Source organism: Triturus cristatus, chromosome 7 (genome assembly GCF_964204655.1).
Source record: "Triturus cristatus chromosome 7, aTriCri1.1, whole genome shotgun sequence".
In the NCBI taxonomy this organism is placed as follows: domain Eukaryota; kingdom Metazoa; phylum Chordata; class Amphibia; order Caudata; family Salamandridae; genus Triturus; species Triturus cristatus.
Genome location: NC_140590.1, coordinates 1120518947 through 1120537458, shown reverse-complemented (window position 1 = coordinate 1120537458; position 18512 = coordinate 1120518947). Strand labels below are relative to the sequence as shown.

The following is an 18512-nucleotide window of genomic DNA, read 5'->3' as shown; positions in this document are numbered from 1 at the left end:
TAGCTTTCATGACATATTATGTGTGTTACTGTGTCAAAATTGCCACAACATGTGTTTCACACTCTTTATGATGTGTGTCTGACATGAAAGAATTTAGCTAGATCAATGTGTTAGGTGTATTTAACAATAGTAGCTATTAACCTTAATAAAAAAGGCCATATGACAAAGGTGACCTGAACTTTTTCAAAACACTGATAATTTTTCACTAGCAAGTTTCTGTGTGTTGAAACAGTATTAAACACATTTTCAATCCACAGATACATGTTTATTTTTTTATATGGTAAAACTTACTGCCATGCTGCTACTCATGACCCCTCAGCTCAGTAGAAAATTCAGATCAAGATGTTTTCAGGACCCTTATGTGCACTACAGTGTATGAGGCTGAAGGATATCAACTATGAATGAATATCACTTTATTCGATATAAAATATCATAAAAGTATGAACAGTATCAGATCAGCTTAAGAAAGTTCATCATAATACAGCGTGTAATGTTAAAAAGTTGAATAAATAGATAAAATGTATACAAATTGGAGCAATAGAAAACACATCATAAACAAAGCAAAATGCTTGTATATCTCAAGTGTCCAAACTCTTGTGAGGTCTTAGCATTTTGGTAAGTATCAACCAGGCGCAACCGAAAAATTTGGCAAGCCCGCAGACTACCACCAGGGAGGAAACATCAGTTAGAAAACAACGTAACGCCACCCTATAGTTCACAAAGCCCAGATTTCTGCAGATGGGGCTGAGCCACTTCCTCCTAGCCGCCCTGTATGCCGGGCATGCAAAGAGGAAGTGTGGAATCGATTCGATGGGGGTGGGCCAACCAGGGCAGTCTGCAGATAATGAGATCTGGTTTTTCCACCTCACTACCAGAGTATTAAGCGGCAGGGTTCCGAACCTGAACTTCATAAAAAGGGTTCTTTCGCGGGGACATTGTATATAGTCCAAATACTGCTCACATTTAGCCACCAACTTATGCTCGAAGAACTGATTAGTGAGGGTGCCTCGGTTGGAATTATGAGCTGCCTCTCCCTTCACCCAATCCCAGTAGGCTTTTTTGATGAATTGCTTATTTGATGGTGTCTGGTTAGTCCATGCCTCCCCATATCCAATGTCTGTGACCAGCTGCTTAATTTACAGATCCATTTGATTTTATTACCTGAATTTAAATTGATGACCTCGTTCAGTGCATCTGCATAACTGGCCAATTCAGGAGTGCGTCTCAGGCGGACCCAATAAAGCAATGGGCGTAATCTTGCTAAGTCCCTAATGGAACGTTTGCCCAGATCCATGCGGAGTGGTATCAAGGGGGTAGAAGAAGGCAGAGAGAACAAACCTCTTAAAAAGTGATTCTCAGATTTCTCCAGATCGCAGGTATTCTCAAACCCCCAAATCTCCGCCCCATATAGCACTGAAGGTAGAGCTTTCCCATCATAAACCTTTAGGGCCGAGACGACTGGCTTGCTAAAAGAGAGCCGTTGTTTCCTTAAAATCGCCCCCGCCACCCTTTTATGGTTGAGAAGCATTTTAGCTAAATGGCCAGTCCATTTCATCGTATTAGTGATCCTGATGCCCAGGTAATCAAAAGAGTCCACGGTGTCTAGAGGCATGCCATTAAGTGAGATATTATTCCTAAAGCGTTTGGATGGGGATAGTAACATTAGTTTTGTTTTAGAAGTGTTGATTACTAAGCCCCGTGCTTCGCAAAACTGACTAAACCTGTCAAGCAGCCTTTGAAGACCACTTGGGCTTTTTGACATCAGAAGGGTGTCGTCGTCAAAGAGGAGGGTTGGGGTTTTCTCCCCTGTCAGGCTTGGGGCATCCGATGGAACCTCTCTCAAGTAATCGACCACCCCATTTATATAGAGAGAGAACAGGGTTGGGGCCAGCACACAACCCTGGCGAACTCCCCTATCCACCGCCACCCTCTCTGTCAACTGGCCCTGATTACCCCATCTAATTTTTGCAAAGTTCCCCTCGTGAGGGCGTTTAATAATATCAAGGATCAGGGGTGGGAAACCCAAATCAGACAGCACCAGCCAGAGTTTTGCACGAGGGACCAGGTCAAATGCGGTTTTAAGGTCGATAAAGGCCAGATATAGACTGCCTTTCCCAATGACTACTACTTTCCAGTAGATCATAAAAAACGAAAGACCTGGTCCATCGTACCCACCCCGTGTCTAAACCCCGCCTGACAATGTGAAAGTACATTAGCATCCTCCATCCACCTCGTGACCCTCAAAAGGAGGACCCTACCAACCACCTTCTGTATGACATCGATTAAACTAATCAGCCTATAGTTGGCAGGATCCTCCCTATTCCCTCTTTTAAAAATAGCTACCACTTCGGCGCCTATCCAAGAGTCCGGGACAGGGTGACCTTTAGCAATTAAATTCAGTATACGCAGAATGAAATCAGCCCATCATTTTGGATCGTGGAGAAGAAGATCTCCAGGGATACCATCGGGGCCAGCCGCCTTCCCAGATGTTAGCCCTGTGATAGCAAGGGAGACCTCATTAAGCTTGAAAAAATCACGCGAGCTAGTAATTTCGGAGGTCACATCTGAAGGGGGATCTTCCGAGAGTAAGGGAGGCATATCACTATTGAGGAGTGGATGTCTATTGTCAGCACTGTATAAGCCAGTGAAATGTGTGTGCCACTGCTGTGCCGTGATATGATTGGGGATCGGATCATCACCCGTACGGCTACCTTTATCAATCAGACCCCAAAACAATGTGCCGTCTTTTAAAAGAGCGGCGGACTTCAGATCCTGCCAATACACTTCTTCCCATGTACGCTTGGCTTCCTTAATGGTCCTAGCGTAGTCATTCCTGGCGTGTCTAACAGAAAGAGTATTGCTACTTTGGAGAGCTGCTGTTAACATGCGTCTCTTCTCCCTGCAGGCTCTTGAGTACCACATATTAGAGGGCCCAGGGCTTTTTCTAAATGAGCGAGACTCCGGTATGGTAAAAAACAGTCCCATTTTTGCAATAAAATCTTGGTAATGATTTGTAAAAAAAGAAAACTGGGCTTCCTTAGGGGGTTGGCAGAGAAGGTCAAGCTCCTGGGACTTCTGCTCAACGAGGACTCTAATTTTGCACAATGTATCCTATTCATGTGAGACCCTGTGCCACTTAAGGCGTCGATTACAGTGAGATGGGGCTACCTCTTTGGTTGACAGTTTTGTTGCAGTGTGAGATTTAGAAGCACACCAATTATAGCTTAAAAGCATACAAAGTGGATTATGGTCACTATCCTGGGATGGAAGGATTACCATGTCCACCAAGTCATGCCAAATCCGTATGACCAGCAAATGTAATCAATCCTTGACGGACAACTGAGTCTGTTGTGAGTGTTTGCCCCACTCAAATCAGAGCGTGTCCTTCCAATGACAGCTCTTAAGTTATACTCCAATGTGAGGGCACTCAGTTGTATAGCCCTTTGAGTCCACTTCTTGATTGGAGTTAGGCTAAGGGGGGGAATTGCAAATTTAGTATCTGGATCTCCAATGCCCAGAACGTCCTCAGTGGAGAGAGGTTCAAAGGTACAGTTAAAATCCCTTGCCACAATAACAACTGAGTTAGGGTTGTTATTGGATAATTCTCTCTCCAATATTGCTAGGGTAGGGGAAGATTGTGCCCCGGGAGACCCTCTAGCATAGACATTAAATATGTCCAAGTTGAACCCATTTTTAGGGCCTTTCACCGTCAGATATAGGATGTCGTTTGAGGGGGTTGTGTGCATAAGCATTGACCAGTTTAAGGAAATATTTAGCCAAATGTGAAGCCCCCCTGCTGGACGGCCTTTGCCTGATCCACTCGGGAAGCAGTAATTTTTTTTTCAGCCCAGCTACATTTCAGGAAAGAAAGCGTAGTTTCCCTGAACTGTTGTCCCCAATTCCGGTGCCTCCTACGCTTGTGTGCCTGTTATAATCGGCCACTAAACACCCTGGGTCCTCTAGCCCAGTCCCCCTATGGGAAGAACTAGAGGCTGTATCAGTTTTCCTCCCCACCTTGGTTTTAAAACCAGGGCCTGATGATGAAGTAGTATCCAGTCAGTCTACTGTATTTAAGCCGGACTCGATTCCTTCGCCCTCCGATGACCGTAATGGGGATTTGCGAAATTGGATTGCAAAGTGCCCTGGGGGGGAAGTGCGAAATTCAAGTGCTACCAAATTTTCAGCAATTACAGCATTGAATACCTTAATCTCAATGCAGTCTGTCAGCGAACCAGCTTTTTTAATCCTCGTGACTTTTGCCACATCCTCCCGTATTACCGACCTGCATCCCCTCACGTATCTTGTCCAATGGTTTACTTTATTAAGAAGGGATTCTTGGCTTTCATAACGGTAGGAACTAGTGCATTTTGGGACCTTGGTCATGTAAATTGTGGAAAATGGGCCCCTTGTATGTAATCTGCCCCTATTGGACCCTGGACGAGGCCAGACAGACTGCTCTGTACTGTCTAAGATAGCTCTTGAGGGGAGCCTATCTAGTTCGCTACCTCTGTTATCCTTACCAAAGCCCCTTTCAAAATGTGGGTTAGAATGTCTATGGGGGATAGAACTGACGGTAGATGTCCGAGCTTGGAACACTTGGCCATTCACAAAACCATGCCCAGCCTCCTCAGAGCACTTACCCACCAATTCCCGACCTAAGCTGACACTAGTCGGTATAGCGGGGGGGATGGCCAGAGGGCCTGTTTCCATGCAAGTCCACCTTCTCCCTCAGCAGAGCCAGTTCCCTTTCAAGAATTTCCACTCTCTGTCGAAGGGCATCGTTCTGGGGGCCACAACGACTACATGTTAGTGGTCTAACAGGGGGCTTGGCTGTTCCTGCTTTGCTAGGGGTGGTGATTAGGCTGGTACCTTCACAGGAATCTAAGATAGCATACCTATTTGAACAGGGTAGTTGGACAGATAAACAATCGCTAAAAGCTTCAATAGCGGCACTTTGATCTAAATTGTTTTTTGAAGAAGAAGACCCAGGAGTACCCTCCACTGATCTAGCTACCGCACAAGTAGAAAGGTTCATGGGTGGCTTCATATTAAACATTGCGGGAACAACTTTTATTTGGGGATGAGCTTGTGCTGGCATATCCACAGACCGGTCCCCGTCAACAGCTGGAGTATAGTCAGTACTGGAAGCCAAAATGTCCTCACAGTCATTCACAATGCCCTCAATCCTGGTTAAAACACAATTGCTGGCGGGATGGGAAACTTTTTTTAGCTTTCCTCCCTCTTTTACTTACTAGTGGGCCCCCTCCCTCCATTTGCTTCCTTTTTCCCATTATAATTGATCCGCTGGCCCCAATTTAATGATAAAGTCACTGTGGATAGCAGGAATAAGTTGCTTCTATGCTTATCCTAGACGGGGCATCAGTACTTACAGACGTATATTCAAAAGTCAAATATTGCCTCTGACGGGCAAGGACAGGCCCGCCCTTGGCCCGGGCGAGCCCGCGCGCGTCCCGCGCTGCGGAAAGCGCTCGTCGCTTATGACGGCCTCTGGCGCCCTCTAGTGACGTCCGGCGCGTCACGTGCACAGCCTCCAGGGAAGGAGAGTTCAGGTCCGGGCCGTTCCCCTCACGGCGGTGCTTGGAATCGGGCAAGGAGCAGAACAACCCTGCTGACAGCAGAGAACCAGAGCGGCGAGGGAAGGAGCCAGCCGTTCCCCTCACGGCGTTGATAAATAGGTAAGAAGCGCGTCCCGCGCTGCGGGAAGCGCTCGTCGCTTATGTGGGCCTCTGGCGCCCTCTAGTGACGTCCGGCGCGTCCCGCGCACAGCCTCCAGGGAAGGAGAGTTCAGGTCCGGGCAGTTCCCCTCACGGCGGTGCTTGGAATCGGGCAAGGAGCAGAACAACCCTGCTGACAGCAGAGAACCAGAGCGGCGAGGGTAGGAGCCAGCCGTTCCCCTCACGGCGTTGATAAATAGGTAAGAAGCGCGTATGAGGCTGAAGGATATCAACTAACAAATCCTGTGTCTTCAGGCATGCTCAGCACCGGGCGTCCTCCCAGTGCAAGCACCACTCCTTCGCTCAACTGCTATGAACTCCCAATGTAATGTCAATGTCCTCCCAGATTTGAACACGTGCTGCATTACTCAGCTGGCTTTTTAGTCCCTTGAAAAGCTGGGGTTATTTTTGAGGACCTTATTCTGATATCCTCTAATTCCTCCAGGTATAAACTTGGGATCCTATCTTCTTTTGCCTTAGCCAAGTGGGGGTTTCTGGAACAAAACAAGCAGCAGGATGAAAATTACAAGTGTGGATGAATCATGTATCCACTTGTAATATGGAATATGTTGATGAATAAAGGAAGGTTATATCAATTGATACATATTACATTTAGAATTGCAAATTTGGTAATTATGTAATGATGTTGCAACAGTAGTATCTTAAAATTGTATATGAGGATGGTGTCACATTCACAACTCATTATCCGCTCGAAGCTGTCAAATCTTTGTGATTCACCAACCAAACTTGCAAGTCAGGTGAAAAGTGAGGTCACTAGTTTGTGACACACCTGCAGACCCTGACAGCTGTTCTATGTCCTACCCTGGGATCATGGATGGAGCCGCAGTTTAGGGGTAAAGTCTACATGTAAGCACCATTGCAAAGACAATACACTAGAATGATCTTGTGCAATTCTAGGGAGTCATTGACCACCTTTCTGTATGATAAATATATTTGAAGGGTGGCTTAACGGATGCCAAAAGTTCATTCAATAATGGCTTGCATTTGTGTGTGTGCCTTGTTGTACCTTCGTCGAAGCTGTGCGATTGGATAATGGAAGAGGATGAGGAAATGGAACAAAGGAGAGCGAATATACAGCATCACATGCAGGAAAGACATGATATTTTTCATGCAGTTACCCTGAGAATATAGCAGACATTGTATAAATCTTTACATTCAATCTTTGCCTCATGAATGTATGTTGTGAATGGGTGAAGTTATGAAATAATACCTTTGTGAATCCATACCCAAGGTATACAAGCAAACCTAGTGTAAGTAGGTTAAATTGACCTTAGCCACATATCACCAACATCCCCAGCAACCAACTCATGTGGAATGTTGCAAAATAGAGCTGTTGTGTGAAGCAGCCCCTGTCATTACAGACGGTTTGTAAACTGAAGGAGTGCCAGTGGTGTCTGTTTTGGAAATGCTGTTCTATCTGGCTGGGTGGCTGAAGTGCCAAATGCGGAATCAATTTCATCTAGTTCCGGAGGAAACTGGGTAGTGGTGTTGTATTCCTATGCCAAACATTGTTGTTTCTAACAGTGACTCTGGCATGGTGATTGTTGGAACCAGCACTTTCTGGTTGGCTGAAGGGATACACCCAGTCAGGTAGAATCTACCACTCCCATTAAGAACGGGTGAATACACTTGCTGTATAACCTGTGCTCACCCTTGAGTAGCTTGGCAGTGAGAAGTCAGGCTTTCCACAGAGGCAATGTGTAAAGCAAAGGCACAGTAGTCACATGCGATAAATATAGTGAGTGTCACAAAAGAGATTTCACGCAGGATGTATGTAAATAATGTTTACATTCAACACACATATTCAATCATTATCACATAAACATTATGTACTTTTGCGCATAAAACCCATTTGAAAATATTACTAACAGTACTAGGCCCACTTGTATGGTTATGATATCAATAGTATGCACGCTGTGGACAATTCCTATTCCCCTCCACCCAGAGAGAGAGAGAGAGCACCCTTATGCGGTGTGATACGCTGTCCAGCCCAGGCCCACCATAGCAATTCTGAAAATACGATCCCACACAGTTAAAGTGTTTACCCTGACTCACAACAATATCAATGATATGTAGAGAAATGAAACAATAACACTTTCTGGCGGCACTGCAGGCCGGAGCCACACGGGCAAACCCAATGTCAAATGTATTGTGCTTTTGATATGACAACATATAAAGCAGCACCACCAGCCAGTGTCGTGAATCACAGGCAGTCCACAGGCTACCACTCCCACTCACACACACTCACTCCGCTCAGCTACCCGTTACTACAGGTACCAGCCCAGTCTGTACGGAGCTCTCTTGCATACATACGCACTCAGCACCCTAATGCTGTACTACTGGTGCCCAGCAGATCAATGGATAACATACTGCTGACTCTGTATTCCCAGCCCGTCCACCTAGATATGAAGCTGCACGCGGCCAAAGTCACACTTAGTCTGGGTCCTCAGGAAGCAGGTGGGGATATTTAACAAGTTTTAATTAGGAGTTAGACATATACAAGGGGAGTTTACAGCCACTAGGTACATTCACCCACAGGTTCCACAACACAATGGAGGCACGCAGTCTCTTGACCCACTTCTGACTGTCTCAAAAGTGTTCCTTCAACCTAGTCAATCTCTCTCATGCTACTACCCAATACCAAGATAACTTAAGGAGGGCCTAGGTGTGGAAAGGGCAGTTAGTGTTCTGTGATGATTGTCAAAAGGGAGGAACCAATGAATGGGGAGTGAGACAGGGGGAGGCCCCCCTTTCACAATGATCAGGGTCATGGGCAGGCAATCAGGGCACAGTGTCTGGTGCACGTTGGTATGGATCACACCAGACACTTCAGGTCTCAAACACGAAGAGTGGCAAAATCCATACCTCCCTGGAAATGAGGCACAATGACCAGTGCATGTTAGAATGGGTTGCACCAGGCAACACACAGGTGCAAGTTCAGCAGAGCATGAGGTAGAAAGAGACGCTGCTACTAAAACGGTCCACACAAAGTCCCACAACTGGTGAATCCGCTCACCACCAACTAGATGCTTATGAGTGTCAGGGTTCCTGCGATACAAGCTCCACACCCCTTAAATGCAGGCAAGATTTCAAGGGCTTCAGACCAAACATTCTGGTCTCCAGACACAAATCTTAGCTTCATGCTCACACCGCACTACCCAACTCGATCGAGTAGCTGAGATGGGCATTTGAGAAGGCACCACTCTCAAGATGTCACAGGTAGATGTTGTAGGTCCCTCGCAGGAGACCTTTGATGCCCCTGAGATCTTCATGAAACAGGAAGCCAACCAACAGGCCTTTGGAGAGCACACTTCAGGGCACCATACTTCAGCAGGGCTTTGTCCCAGGCCAGCCACTAGAAGGGGCACACAGTACCCTTCATGGGCAGTAATCCTCCATGTGCACAACAGAGTCCTCTGGCAATATACACCACGCAGTCCTGGTTTACTGGTCCCCGGAAGTTTATCTCACCCTTTGCTGAAGGATGGCACCAGTGCTTGTATGACAGAATAACAATTGCGTGAAGCACGCATGCCTTAACCAAACAAGCAGAACTGTGACAATGCCTAAACCACGGAAGTGTTTAGCATGCATGTCTGAACAATGCAAATAGTTGCTAATATATTAACTGTACCTTAACCACGCATTCCATTAGCTTCTTGTAGCGATTACACTACGGGAATCCTTAAGGCAGGCTAACACACACTGTAACACCCTTCTTTCTATGTCCTAACACCGGTACAAATGGAGCAATAGCCCGCTGCACTACGTTTCCCAGCACGCAGTGGGATATCACAGAAACAAACGTTGGTTGTAGTCCGGCCCCTACTTAAGCACTTCCTCTTCCGGGGAACAGTGCTTGACAATCTTGGATCGGAGCCTCGTCGGAGGCGGATGGTATTACCCGCCAGATCCTGTGCTAAAGAATCATCCGTGTCTCTCATGTTTCCCGAAGACTCTGCACTGCCCGATCATGGCCAAGAGCTGTACTTCGTTCCTGTCCTCCGACCGGGCATTCCAAGCCTAGGATTAGCCAGGTAACAGGCAGGGAAGAGCGCCGGAGCGCTTCCCTTCCGCCCGCGACTTTGTTTTCCTTTTTTACAGTTGCGCTGTGAATTAACAGTAAGGAGGAGCGCCGGAGCGCTTCCCTCCTAAACCGCAACATTGCTTTTTCCTTTTGTTTTACACTTGCACTGTGTTTCTTTAACAGCGGATTACAGTTGGGCACATTCCGTAGGTCACGGAACTGCTATTAGTGCTCGATAACACGTTTATCGCTCCTTTGTTCAGCTGATTGTTGCACTTCCACGATAAACTGTTGTTGTGACTACCTTTCCTGCTGGCTCTGGGCTGTGACTGTAACAGCGATTAGGAGCGCTTTTCAGACTTGGATATTATTTGAATTTTGATGCTACTTGAAATCTTGCATTGTATTTCTTGTGAGATTTGGATGTTCTCCCTGTTTTTACCCCTTATGTGGTGGACCTTCCGCAAGATTTCAGTATCCACATATACTTCAAATGAAGGTTGCAGCAGGGCTCCTTGTAAGTGTGTGTATGGTTTCACTTTGAATGAACTGATATGTGTTTACTTGAGGTGCTACTCACTCCTGTTGTTTTCTCTTCGCTCTGTAGTACTGAAACTCTGAAGGATGTCAGCCCAACCCTAGACCAGACCAGGGACAAAACAAGCGTAGCTGCACATCGTTTGTTATTTTATCCCTTCCCCTTTCCCCCGGGGTGCTACCTTCAGCAGTAGAGTTCCTATTACTCTGTTGGGAGGTACATTCAGGGGAATTGGGAGACTTCACATCTAACCATCGTTCCCGCTGGTCACTTGATCAGGTTAGTGGCGTTTAATTATTTTCTTGTGCTACTGATAATCTGACACTTCTGACTTCGTTGTTCAGGCTGTTTCCCAAAGATGCATACTCCTACTAGTTGGCAGATATATGCACTCACAATTGGTTAATACCATCCACGTCAGAGCTTTCTGTGTGCCTTCCTGTGTCCAGGCATTTGCATAAATCTATATGTGTGGAGATTCCCCTCCTTTCAATATACATGATTTATGTTTCTTTCAATCTAAAGAGCTGCTCTTCATAATAATATCTTGTCCAAAATATACATACATTTGGTTCCAGGTTAAAAGTATTATATTTATCATACGGAGGGCTCAGGACATTTTGAATATGCTCGAGTCTAAGTTTCCCAGGAGAATCTTAGTGGCCGTGATTTGTGCTTTTTGAGTTAGAAGTGCAGTAATGTCAGCTCGGTCTTACCTAGTTGCTAACATGGCAGCACTGAGACTGAGAAATTAATCCATTCACAAAATAAATCTATCTTGCATAGTAATTATGCAAACCTATATTGGGGTGCATTCTGGGATAGAAATGCAATGGATCTGTGAAGTGATAATATTGAATTTTGCTAATTTAACACGCCCTACGAATCTGAATCGTAATATTTATATTGCAAATCAGTTAAGAAACCCAACTGTGCTATTGTACTAATTTCAATGCTTATTTAAACAAATGTGAGGCATGAAAGTAAAAATAAGTGGATTAAGGGCCAGAAATATTTTCATCCTAGGTAACACCAAACGTCGTGTTGCCCAAACAACAGCCTGTTCAACGAACTCAGAAGCACGCAGTATCTTAAGCAAACACTGCCATCTAGCTTTCATTGTAAGTCTTTTATGAACACCTATTTATTTTCCTTTTTCAAATTATTATTAGTGTAATATATATGGTTAAATATGCATAATACATCATGTACTTACTGTGCTTAATGCGTTGTTCAGTCGTGCGTGGTTAATCAATTTGTGTGCTTAAACCATGTGTGGTTAAGATTTTCGTGTTGTTCAGACTACGTGCTTAAGATATTGCGTGCTTCTGACTTTGTTGTTCAGGCTGTTTCCCAGCACCAGTCATGTGTCTTTGAAGTTAGGGGTGGTTTAGGGGGTTTCCCTTTGAACCACAGATATCTCCCCTAACTTGTAGGCCTGTCTACCATGGGGCTGTGGAATGTACATCTTAATCTTTAGTGGGCCATGATCGGGCCCCTAGAGGCTAAGTGTCAAAACCTCTATCTCCAATCCATCCCATCCAGCCCTCAAATGGCAGAGGTCTGTCATTCTCATGATATGCCCATGGCTTTCGACTTTGACTGGGGAATGCACAGATATGCGGCCCCAACACCTGGTGTCCTCTGGAGCCAGGCACCAGGGCAAACAATACTCTTACAGCCTAGAAATGTCCATATTCTAAAAGTAGCATTCCAAAGTGAGTTATGCCAAAACCCCCCTTTATCATTGAAAAGGGTTTGGCATGCGAATCCATTGATAGACAGCATTATGAGAGTGCTCCACTTCAGTCTATTATTGGAGCCCGAAGTTATGTCAATCACTTCCCCATGTTAACCTATAGGAAGAGCAAGCCTCATAAGTAGTGACAAGGTATAGCTCTTTACCTGGGTGCACGAGTGCTAGTGCACACACAGATCTGCAGTGGCAGGTTGGACACACAGGGGCTGATTCACAAAGGTAATCTGAGACATATTCTAACTATACGACCTATGGTATTCACAGAGATCATTTACGAGTCGTATCTTTATGTCCGCAGTCGGGCGGTACTCTCCGCACCCAGGCCGTACTCTCCGACCCGGTCATACTCTCCGGCTAGGTCCGGATGGAGTGTAATCAATGGACCAGAATGCAATTTTTACAAAAGGGAACATTAGGAATGTGTAATACATGGTAGAGGAGGTCATAAAAATCAGTTTAGGCAGGGAAAAGTGTGTGGCCAGACACTACATTATATCCCAGAAAAGTTTGCTCCTTTGCATCTCGGTACACCATTGCACAACATGCATTCCCCTCAGTGTTGACTGTAGTGTCAACAGTAAGGGGAGCACGCTTACTTAGTGTTGACTGTAGTGTTAACACTACAATCAATGCTAAGGGGTGCGCAAATTGTACCATGATGCAAAGGAGCAATCACGCAAAGCCTGTGTGCACACAATGATCTGCAATGGCAGACCAGCCCCTGTTTCAGAACATCAAGTCTTTGCCCCTTCCTAACGTGATTAGGAAGGGCATGCACACTTTCACACTATATTTATGGGGGAAAGTGCCCAGAGGCCACACAAGAGAATCTTCAACATCCCAGGAGTATCCCTTCGGAAGAGCTGGGGAAGCCCTAGTGGGGAGTTCCTCACTACCTGGGAAAATCCACATGTACCGGCCATGTCTAACAGTGATTAACTGGTACATCTCAAAATCTGTTGCACGCATTGTAATTGGTTTACATAAAAGATCCCTACAGTATACTTAGTAACCTTCTAGAAAGATTCAATGACCAGCAAATAGAGTGCAGCCAGTATTTTTACATGGGGTGGGGTGACCAGGGAGCAGGCTGTAGGTGAATTGAGCACCTCCTCCCGGTCTGCAACCAGACATATTGATGAATGTGATGTCAAGAATCAAACATAAATAAGTGTTGAGGGGCATGCTTGTAATTTTCCTAACCACTAGCAATTACTCAGGGTAGCATTCCAACCCAACCGTTCTTTTGCCCACTATCCCACCTCATTTTTAATCCAGCCATTTGCAAATCAGTCTTGATACTGCTCCAGTAGGAAGAGTCCAGCCGGAACTGTCAGGCCAGGTCTCCCTGAACCAGACCACAAGCAACCCAAAACCAGCTTCACCCTGATTGAGGGTTTACAGTTAAATCTAGCCTGGTTCCAGTGGACAGTGAGCATGGGAACCATATCTGTGCATACCCTTGCCACTTAAGGCGCCATATCAAACACACAAAAGTTGGAGGAAGGCATGCTTACAATGTTATCTAAACACTGACTATCACTCGGGGTAGACTTCCAACTCATTGTTCTTTTACCCACCATCCCACCTCAGTTTGGACCCGGCCATATGCAAGTCACTGTTGACCCTTCTCTAATGGGAACAGTTCAGCCTGAACTGCCAGGTCAGGCCCTCCCTGAGCTGAAACAGGAGCAACCCAAGATTGGTTTCACACTGATTGGTGCTCTTTAGTCCAGTGTAGTGACTTCCAGTGACACAATGAGCATGGGCCCCATGTCTGGGCATAACCTTGCTACTTACGGCAATATACCAAACACACAAAAGGTATGATTTGCATATGAGTCTAATCCGAAGTGTCTTGGTGGTCAAAGAACGATGGGTTGCAATGCTAACCCAAGCAATTGTCAGTGGTTAGATGTATTGCAAGCATCCTCTCCTTACCTTTCATGTGTTTGATTTACTAGCCTAAGTGGCCTAGGGTGTGTACTGATGTGGGTTTCATGCTCACTGTGCTTCTGGAACTAAGCTAGACCCAACTTAAGAGCCCCAATCAGGGCAAAACTGGTCTTGGGTAGCTTTAGTCCCTGTTCAGAGAGGACCTCGCTTGGCAGTTCAGGTTGGACCGTTCCGATTTGAGCAAGGGTAAGACCGATTTGAATGTGTTTGCGTCTAATCCTAGGTGGCATTGTGGACAAAAGAACAATGGTTTGGAATGCTACTCAAAGCAATTGCCAGATGTAAGACTTATTGCAAGCATTCTCCTATCACCTTTTTGATGTGATATCAAGAATCAAATCAGGTGTGAAGCAGAAATCATAATTAACCTGGACCTTCCCGTCATAATGATTGTCTGCCTGTACATTCTGTCCCTCCTTCTCCCACCCTCAAGGAATTGTTCCTCAAAATGAAGGGCAATGAGACAACAATATTCACCAACATGAGGAAAATATGTTTGTTCTGCATTTTGATTTATTACATGGGTAGGCTGTGTGTGACTGATTGATCTTACAGTGATGTTTAGTTGGAAATGGGTTTGCTGGCATCCTGACTGCTGATTTCCACACTCCCTTGCATTAGCAGGAGTCTTGGATTTGAATGAAGGTGTGTTCCCTATATGTATTACTTACAGAAGCAAACACAATTAGTGGTTTTCATAAAGCAGTTTAAAAACTATCTCAAATAAAATGTGAATAATTTTTTCTCTTTTTTCCTATTTCCCTTAGGTGCTGTTAGTACTATTCCCTTGCCTCCATTGATTCCCATGAGACCCCCTTGCAGGACCAGTGACTGGCCATCTGCAGTGCTTGAGTTACTTCAAGAGTTGGTTGGAGTAAATTTGAGCGTGCTCAGTCTGCAGTACTTTTGAAGTAGATGTTAGTGTAACTTTGACATTCGTCTTACTCTTTTGTAGGAGTGGTAATACATTTGCATGTGCCTAGCTGGGGGTCTCCTTGTTTTCCTTTTCAGTCCTCCGATTAAGTAGTAGATATTCTCATTAACCAACCACTTCTCCGTTATCCTTCAACATTTTCATCAGAAAATGTATATCCCCTTTTGCAGTGTTCGCTGCACTTGTGGCTGAAATCTTCATGCATAAGGGAGGGGGCAGGCATAGATGGGGCTCACCACCCACATGTTAATGAATAGCATTTGTGAGTAAATAAAGTAGGCCTGCTGGAGGATACTTTTCATGCTCATAAAAGATTTGCTACATGATGCCCATAATAGGGATGTATGTCGTTACAACGCACACTTTTACAACGCATGCACTTACAACGCATTTTTTACAACGCACAATCCATTACAACGCATGACATTACAACGCAGGACACTACAACGCATTTTTAAAAACTACCTTTACAACGCATTTCCATTACAACGCATACTACCTTTACAACGCATACCATTACAACGCATAATATTAAATTGCATTTAAGGTAAGTATTAGATAGTATAGGGGTAAAAATTACTATTCTAACTCCAGGGGGTGCAACAGTAGGGTAAATGTTGGATAGTATAGGGGTAAAAATTACTATTCTAACTTCAGGGGGTGCAACAGTAGGGAAAGTGTTGGATAGTATAGGGGTAAAAATTACTATTCTAACTCCAGGGGGTGCAACAGTAGGGTAAGTGTTGGATAGTATAGGGGTAAAAATTACTATTCTAACTCCAGGGGGTGCAACAGTAGGGTAAGTGTTGGATAGTATAGGGGTAAACATTACTATTCTAACTCCAGGGGGTGCAACAGTAGGGTAAGTGTTGGATAGTATAGGGGTAAAAATTACTATTCTAACTCCAGGGGGTGCAACAGTAGGGTAAGTGTTGGATAGTATAGGGGTAAAAATTACTATTCTAACTCCAGGGGGTGCAACAGTAGGGAAAGTGTTGGATAGTATAGGGGTAAAAATTACTATTCTAACTCCAGGGGGTGCAACAGTAGGGTAAGTGTTGGATAGTATAGGGGTAAAAATTACTATTCTAACTCCAGGGGGTGCAACAGTAGGGTAAGTGTTGGATAGTATAGGGGTAAAAAATACTATATTATGCGTTGTAATGGTATGCGTTGTAATGGTAGTATGCGTTGTAATGGAATGCGTTGTAAAGGTAGTTTTTAAAAATGCGTTGTAGTGTCATGCGTTGTAATGTCATGCGTTGTAATGGATTGTGCGTTGTAAAAAATGCGTTGTAAGTGTAGTGCGTTGTAAAAGTTGCGTTGTAAAGGTTGTTCCCCCCATAATAGTAATCACCAGACTCTATATTTATTAATGCAGCGAAAAAGCTCATGTATAAAATGTATTTACTTTTGGCCCCCATTATGAGTCTGAAGGAGCGGTATTCAGAATTTGAAATTACCAGGAGCTGGAACACCAACTGCCTGCCTACACCTGGTTAAAGTAGAAAGGATCAGTGAACAGAGTTTAAGCCTGGTTACCACCGTCTTTGAGTCAGTTTTAATTTGCGACTCCTGAATAGCGATTTTTCAAAAATTCACTATTTGCGATTTTTTGTACATTGATTTGCGATTTTGTTTAGCGATTCCTTATTTAGCGAATCACAAATTAGGGAGTTGGTGTGGCATATTCGCTAAATAAGGAATCGCTAACAGTTTTCCTTTAATTTTAGCGATTCTTTATTTTGCAAATCGCTTTTTCTATATCTACATTTCACATGGATTATTTGCGATCGTGATTCTACGAATTTCTACGTTTGCGATCTCAAATTGTCTACCTACATCTGGCCCTAACTCTCCATTTAGAGGATTTTCATATAAAAGGCCAAATTCAACATCACTGTTATTGCTCGCTTCATTTCTGCAGCTCTGATGAATGTGTTCAGGAAGGCATTTCAGCTGGAGTCATATGGCTTTCTTGCTGATTAAAAACTAGTACTTAGAAGCAATTTGAGAAGACCCTCATAGTTGGTGAGCCAAGCCCACTAACAAAGAGGTAAAGAGGTGGATCTGCAGACCAGCTTGTGAGGTTTTCTGAAGTGTGCAAAACTAATGCCTCGAATGAGGGCCCGGGTGTGGACTTTGAGTGTGTGAAGTTGCAAAGTTGATAACAATCCAATGTAACATTCTGTTCAAAATTTTGCAAACTTGGTGAAGATTATGGAATTTAAACTGTGAAAACAAATCCACCAAAACACTTTAATAGAGCTTAAATTTTCTTGCTAAAATTTAGGGGAGAGATTCTCTTCTGCAAAATATTTGTTTGCAAGAATTTTCACCCACTTTATGTTACATGAAATGTACATATATTTGCAACCTTCTGGAAGTGTTAAGTATGTCAATTTGGCAAACATTTTTATTTCAACCTCTTCTAAAAAGGTTCCTCACAACGTTTTTGGTCTCCAGCAGTACACTTGGATCACTAATACCTCCTTAAAGACCCATGGCAAGGTGAAGCAAGGATGAGGAATCATCTTCAAGCCTTGCCTTCATCCCATTGGTGATCACGACATACTTTTAAAGTGGCAACAATTAAACCGCCTTGAAAAGACGCATTGTGCATCCTGTGGCTGAATAGAAAGATTCAGGGCTTTTAAAATAGAAGTGGTATTTTATTTTCACGTTTAGGGTCAGATTTACAGACATTTTGCTCAGTGTTTGCATGACAAAAGTGATGTAAATCAACACAAAATGTTATTTTTGTTATTTACTTTCTAGAAATTGCCAAAAAGTATCATCAAACAGTGCTACGCATCAAGGGGGCATTACATGGGTGGTACATGGGCATTTCCATGCAACCATGCATGCTGTTTGACACAAAATTCTATCAAAAATTTAAGACAGCTTTTTGCATCAAAACTTAACGCCACTTGAAAGAAAGTGTTAGACGGAGAGCTGGCTTCGTTTCTCCTTTCTTTTGTGACTTTGCATGTGTGCTGCACTATACAGCACACAGTGACATTTGGAAACGTTTTCTAGGCATAGAGTTTGTAATGGAAGAGAAGTCTGTGCTAAACATATGCACACACCCTTGCACTGCGGCACAAAGGTGTGTGCATGGCGCTCAGCAGTAAAATTCGGTGCTGGCGCTAGGGAGAGGAGAGGAGAGAGCCATAACTCTAGATATGGCGCTCTCCTGCTCTCTCTTTCTCATGCAATGGGGCACAGTATTTATGGCTACTGTGCTGCGTTGCGTAAGAATTCATTAAATCTGGCATTTGCTTTCAGACTCACGTTTAGAAATCACAAAATGCAATATTTCACTAATCTGTTCCTTTTCACAACCATTAAATTCAAGATGGTGGTATCTTTGCATACACAACATAACCAGTTCAATCAGACACAGGGCATGACGCTATTTATCTCAACTGTGGGGTTCGGCATGAACCTGGGAGGTGCACTCCTACTCAGAGTGATGACAACCTCTGGAGCTCAGTCTGACTCAGCTGCTTCCATTTCCTCATTGTTCAATGAATCCGGAA

At 44.3% G+C, this 18512-nt stretch overlaps 1 protein-coding gene across 1 annotated transcript in view; it reads left to right on the top strand.

The window, feature by feature from the left end:
- The window catches only part of LOC146811194 (uncharacterized), a 172658-nt gene that overhangs the window by 85284 nt on the left and 68862 nt on the right, over positions 1-18512 (top strand). The gene's annotated exons all lie outside the window — the stretch shown is intronic.